This window comes from Rattus norvegicus, chromosome 1, assembly GCF_021556685.1.
Source record: "Rattus norvegicus strain SHRSP/BbbUtx chromosome 1, alternate assembly SHRSP_T2T, whole genome shotgun sequence".
Taxonomy (NCBI): domain Eukaryota; kingdom Metazoa; phylum Chordata; class Mammalia; order Rodentia; family Muridae; genus Rattus; species Rattus norvegicus.
In genome coordinates this window covers 130254656-130260655 of record NC_141534.1, presented here as the reverse complement: position 1 = coordinate 130260655, position 6000 = coordinate 130254656, and the positions used below count along the sequence as shown (strand labels likewise).

At 46.5% G+C, this 6000-nt stretch overlaps 1 long non-coding RNA gene across 1 annotated transcript in view; it reads left to right on the top strand.

Moving 5' to 3' along the window:
- Positions 1-1652: 1652 nt before the first annotated feature.
- The window catches only part of LOC120099837 (uncharacterized), a 28896-nt gene continuing 24548 nt past the window's right edge, over positions 1653-6000 (top strand). The window contains exon 1 of the long non-coding RNA XR_015646854.1: positions 1653-1808. This is a non-coding gene — a long non-coding RNA (uncharacterized LOC120099837). The remainder of the gene's footprint in view (positions 1809-6000) is intronic.

Below are 6000 nucleotides of genomic sequence, written 5' to 3'. Positions count from 1 at the left end.
ACAGAGATCTGCTTGCCTCTGCCTCCAGAGTGCTGGGATTGAAGGTGTGCACCATCATGCCTGGCCCTTGACTGATTCTTAATAATAACTAGGCCTGACTTCCCATTTACACTAGGCGCTTTGGGCTTGTCCTTTCCTGCTTCTCCCTGAGATGTCCAATTAGACAACCTGAGAATAACAAAGAAAACCAAAGTAGAACTCAGAGAAGAATAAGGTGAACGAAAACTAATTAGGAACCCGACATCGAAAGATGGCCTTGGCCCTGAGCCTCCTGAGATCAGCCTAAGGTAGTAGAAGCAAGCTCCTCCCACTCCACCTGGAGCTTGAGTTCCACCCCTACTGTGGTTGGAGTTCTAAATGTCTCCCATAAACTTATGGCTTTAACACATGTTACTGAACTGCTGGTACCATTTTGGGAGTCTGTGGAAACGTCAGGCAGGACAGCATAGCTGACAGAACTAGGTTGTATTTAACTCTCCTGGGTCTGTCATGGATTTCTGCCTCTTGGGCTGTTAAAATGAGAGCAGACTCCACCACAGAGTTCTTCCACTGTGAACTGAGCTCCAACATCATCTCTTCTCTCTGAGATTGACTCAAGTCCCACAGAACTGTGAGCCCAAACAGACTTATCCTCCTTAAGTTTTCCTTTCCGGTATTGTCATAGCAACAGCTTCCATTTTTTAAATCGAAAATGTCCCCCCCGTGAGCCCCACCCCCATGTTGTGAATGCTTAGTCCCAAATGTGTGGCACTATTAGGAGGGCTGTGGGCCTTTAGGAGGTGGGGCTGGCCTGGTAGAAGTTATTTTCGGGGGGGGGGGGGTCTTTGGAAATTATACCTGCTTCTGGCTCTGAATTGCTCTCCCCTCACCATTTGAAGATGAACGTATCAGCCATTTGGACAAATTATCCTCCTTATCTTCCCCGTTAAGACAAGCTGAAACACCTCTGAGACCATGCACCAAAATAAATGCTCCTTCCTTAAGCTAGTCCTATGAGCTATTTTGTCACAGTGGTAAAAATAATACAGAAAATTGGTCCACAGTGTGGCCAATTGGTCCAGAAATGTGGCCGTTGCCATGATAAACACGACCCTCAGTTAGTTATAAGCTTTTAGAGACAGTTTGTGGAAAGAATGTAAAAAGTTTGTAGCTGTGGGTTAAGAGGCTCTAGAACAGTGGCTCTCAACCTGTGGGTGGTGACTCTTTTGGGGATCGAACAACCCTTTTATAAGGATCACCTAAGACCATCAGAAAACACGGATGTCTGTATTTGCATTAGGATTCATAACTAACAACATTACGGTTATGAAGTAGCAATGAAATAATTTTATGGTTGTTTGTCACCACAACATGAGGAGCTGTATTAAAGGGTAACAGCATCGGGAAGGTTGAGAACCGCTGGTCTGATAAGTTATGAACAGGTTAATGGAGAATACAGGTGGGATGATTCAGGTGACCAGAATGCCGCTGGAAGTGCTCCTAAGGCTTTGAAGGGGAACAAGAATTCTGTCACTAAACAGACAAGGGGACATTTGCTTTACACTCTGTGGAAGAAAACTTCTGCCCATTTGGCCCCGAAAGTCTGAGTGAAACTGAGCTCAAAGCAATGCACTGATTTCTTTGGCAAAAGAACGTTCAAGACGACGTGTCAGGGCTGTGGTGTTGTTGTGGCTTGTTGCTCTTAGTGAGATTTACAGTGAGAATCTGGCAGGAGTGGCTGGGGAACATAACAGAAAGATACAAAAGATGACGGACGACGTGTGAGTTAGGGAAAGGAGTGAGAGGAGGATATTTACAGCTGAGACAGGGTAAGTAGACAAATGCGCTCTCTCTCTCTCTCTCTCTCTCTCTCTCTCTCTCTCTCTCTCTCTCTCTCTGCCTCTGCCTCTGCCTCTGCCTCTGCCTCCTGAGGGCTGGGATTAAAGGTGTGTGCCACCATGCCTGACTCAACCATCTGCAATTGTTAGCAACATTAAACAGAAGCCACATACTTTATACTAGAGCACAAGGCTAGGTAGGCTCCTTAAGGACACAAAGTGTACAAATATAAACTCATTCAAAAATATTTCAGTGGAAAAGACTGTGCGGGGAGGGGGCAATGCTTAAAAAGAGGGTCTCCAGGATGTCCTGCTGTAAGGGGCCATGCAGGGAGGCATCTCTCCAGACTGCAGGCACTTATCATGCAGTGCAATTGTGGTCAAAGGGGAGGTGGATACTTCTGGAGCTAGCTGTAGAATCTGCTATCAGCCATGCAAGATTATGGGTTCATGGCAGCTTGCAGCAAGAAGGAGATAGGTAACATGTAGAACAATCAGATCCCTTTCCTTTCCCTGAGCTCTTGAGGAAGGAATGGGGAAAACTGTGATGGTTTAAGATTCTCGGATGTTGGACACGCTAGCAAACTGGGGTGTCTGCTGAGGGATGGCTTAGGCTCTGGGTATAGTTGACTCGCGAGAGGCCATGTATGTTATAATGTATGGCCATAGACTGCCCAACACTGTTGGAATCCTAGTGGCGACACTGTGCTCTGAATGCCAGACGGGAAGCTGTAGGACTTGATCTTCTGGAGCTTGGTCTTGCTGGTTCATTCTTTCTCGTTGTCTTTTTCTCCTCTGGAATGGGAACTTGGTTCTGTGCCTGTACCACAGCATGCAAGGGAAGTCAGAGGACAACTTGCTGGAGTCCGTTCTCTCCTTCTGCCACGTGGGTTCTGAAAGTCAAACTCTAGTTTGGGAGCTCGACAGCCGAGGCCATTACTCATAGAGCCATCTTGCAAACATGATTTTGGCTTATAGTTTTGAAGAGGTACGATCCACCATGGTGAAGGCAGGGGTTCAATGGGGTTAGGTACCTTGCACCCTTAGTCAGGAAGCCGAGAGAGGACAGGAAGTATGGTCAGGCTATAAAAACCTCAAGATTCACTGTAACCCACTTCCTGCAGTGAAGCTCTACCTTCTACGTTAAACAATCTTCCAAAACAGCACCACCATCTAGAGACCAAGAATTCATGAGTCTGTGGGGAATGTTCCATATTCAAATCACAACAGGGGCTACACAAAAGCAACCGTCACAATCAGCAACACCACCAACTACAGCAGAAATGCAGGAGAACTGACCAGTGACCCTGCCGCTGATCAGCGCCCTGAGGAAGGGCTTCCCTTCCCCCAGCAAGTCTGAGGACACTGCCCCATCTCTCATTTCATGGCATAAGAGATGTCCTGAAGGAAAAGAGGTGACCTGCATCAGCAAAGAGGATTCCACCATGTCAAGAGCTCACCCCAGGAAACATCTTTGTCCCCATCAGGACTGTGACACCAGAGAGTGAACAGCACAGTCAAAGAGAAATGTAGCCACAAAACAAATGCTCCTTCCTTGAACGAGTGCAGAGCCCAGGAAGAACATTTGGCCTCTTAGGTCTGAAGAGTTTCTTCCTGCAAGAAACAACAGCTGGGGCTGAAGAAGGTCTTCCTGACTTCTCAAGCAGCACCCAAAGGAACCCACTGGAGAGCTAGCCACACGAGAAAAACAAAAACAAAAACAAGCAAACAGACACAGCCCCACAAAGGCTCTGACAATCATGTGTCCGGCAACCACAGTCCACAAAGCAGGTCACACCTGCACTGCTGAACCTTAAACACAGGGGGCCTACGGATAGAGAAAGGCCCAGGCTCCCCTCCTAAGACAGTCAGCCTCTCATACTACATCCAGCATAACAAGAACCAAGAACACTGAAGGTTGGGAAAGAGAGAAATCGACTACAGCATTGGGAAGAATTGGGTCTTGGAATTATTTAAAAGAAACATTTTAAGCAGTCATGATCAAAATGATTCAGTAGTTAATTGCAAACCTCCTTAAAACAAAGGGTAGAATAGAAAAATCTCAACAAGGGAACAGGAGTTATAAAAATAACCAAACGCTAATTACAAAACCGGAAAGGGGATTAAAAATTCACTCGATGAACTCAAGTAAAGCTGCAAATGGACTCACGAAATTCACTCAGTTTCAGGACTGAGGAGGAAGAATAGCCTGGGAAGATAAACAGAGCCTCTGGAACTTGTGCAAACAAAACAAAAGACGAAACATTGTGTGTCTTGGGAGACAGTCCCTTAGCTTAAGATAGGAGTCCCATCTCCAGGACCCACATTCTAAAAGTCAAGAGAGGTAATGAGTGGTTGTAAACCCAGTCCCACAGAGGCAGAAACGGGAGCCTCTCTAGGACTCACTATGTAGACAATCTAGCCTATTGGCAAGTTCCAGACCAGTGAGAGAAATACAGGGGATGGTATGTGAGGAAGGACAGCTGAGGCAGACCTCTGGCCTTCATGCATATGTGCAGACACACTCAATTGTGGTGTTGGCACAATGGAGCACTTGTACATAATGTAGCACTGTGAAGACAAAAGGAGTCATTGTGATGTTATATCGCTATGACGACAGATGGGGCATTGTGATGGCTGAATGGAGTGCTGTGGCATTACAAATCCTATGAATTCACTGTATTTAGCACATTACAATGTCACAATGCTGGTTGTGCACTATCATTACGGCATAATGAAACATCATGATGTCACCACTGAGTTTGGTGATGCCGCACTACTGCACTGTGGTGGCACAGGGGAGCACAGTGTTAAAACAATGGAGCATTGTGATGTCACAGTGTCCCGCTACAATAGCAAAATGAAGTTGTGCCCAAAATTGTGATGGCGCAGTGAAGGATTGTGATGATGTACAGCAACACTGAGATGTCGCAGTTTGTAGGGAGCTGCGAAGTCCCGCACCCCAAAGATGGCGCCAGTTTCCGCCTTCAACCCTCCTGACGGTGAGCGCTCCTTGTGAAAAACAAGTCCTTATTTGGCTGTTCCTGCTTGGCCTGGTTGCTTCCGCATAGAGACAGCCTATCGGCAAGCCCCATGTGGCACGTTGGGGTTGGTTGGCGTTGGGTACTTAAGCTGATGTAGGGCATTCCCTGGGGTAGAAGATTGTATCAAGGTTCCTGAATAAACTGCTTGAAGAAGATCTCCTCTGGTTGTGTCTTCCTTGCTGGTCGAGGTTGGTTGCGACAGCAGTTCATCACTGTAATAGCACAATGTATGATAAGAGCTACACTTGGCCATCAAAATGCTCCATTTTGCCATCACAACAGTGTACTGTGCTACCATAGTGCTGTTGGGACATCGAAATAGTTTATTGTTTCATTATAGTGGTTGTTTTGCTCCACTGTGATTGCAAACCACGCCACTGCACCAGGAGGCTGCTGAATTGTCACAGCACCATGTTTCCTAGTTTTACTACCCTGAACCTTTGCTTCATTGAGGCGTTCTAGTATGGCATCACAACGATACACTCTTATATCGCAGTTCTGAATTTTGATCCATGCCATCGCAGTAGTACACGGTGATGGTGCGTTGGGTATAGCGATGGCACATGGAAGCATTTGCATGGCATAATGAGTCACTGTGGCGTCACAACATACTATGTGATGAAACGACACAGCATTGCGATGGCACTTGGCAGTGTTTTGAGTCAAGATGGGATGTTGAGATATCACAATGGAGTGTTTCAATGACAGGATGGTTCATTGTGATTTCTGATATAGTAGTACAATGACAAGCATTGTGGTGGCTCGCTGGAGTATTGTGATGTCACAAATGAGTATCATGGTGGCATATTGACTTGAGGTGTCATAAATCAGCTCTGTGGTGCTAGAATGAACACTGTGATGGCACAGTGGGTTATTTTTGAAAGAGAATGGAGTCATATCGCCAGCCCTGTAGCAGACTACATTCAGGGGCTGGTCCTCCCTCTCTGTCTCCATTCCCTAGGGACTCTGACAACCCTCTCATCAGAACCAGCTTTCCTCTCTCCTGTGGACCTTCTTAGCTTATTGCCTTTTAGCCCACCCCATTCTGTTGTTGTTGTTGTTGTTAATACCCCATCCTGATCCCCCTTTGCAGAGTTCTTCTCTACATCGCCTCTCCCCTTTACCTTTGAGAGATGCCC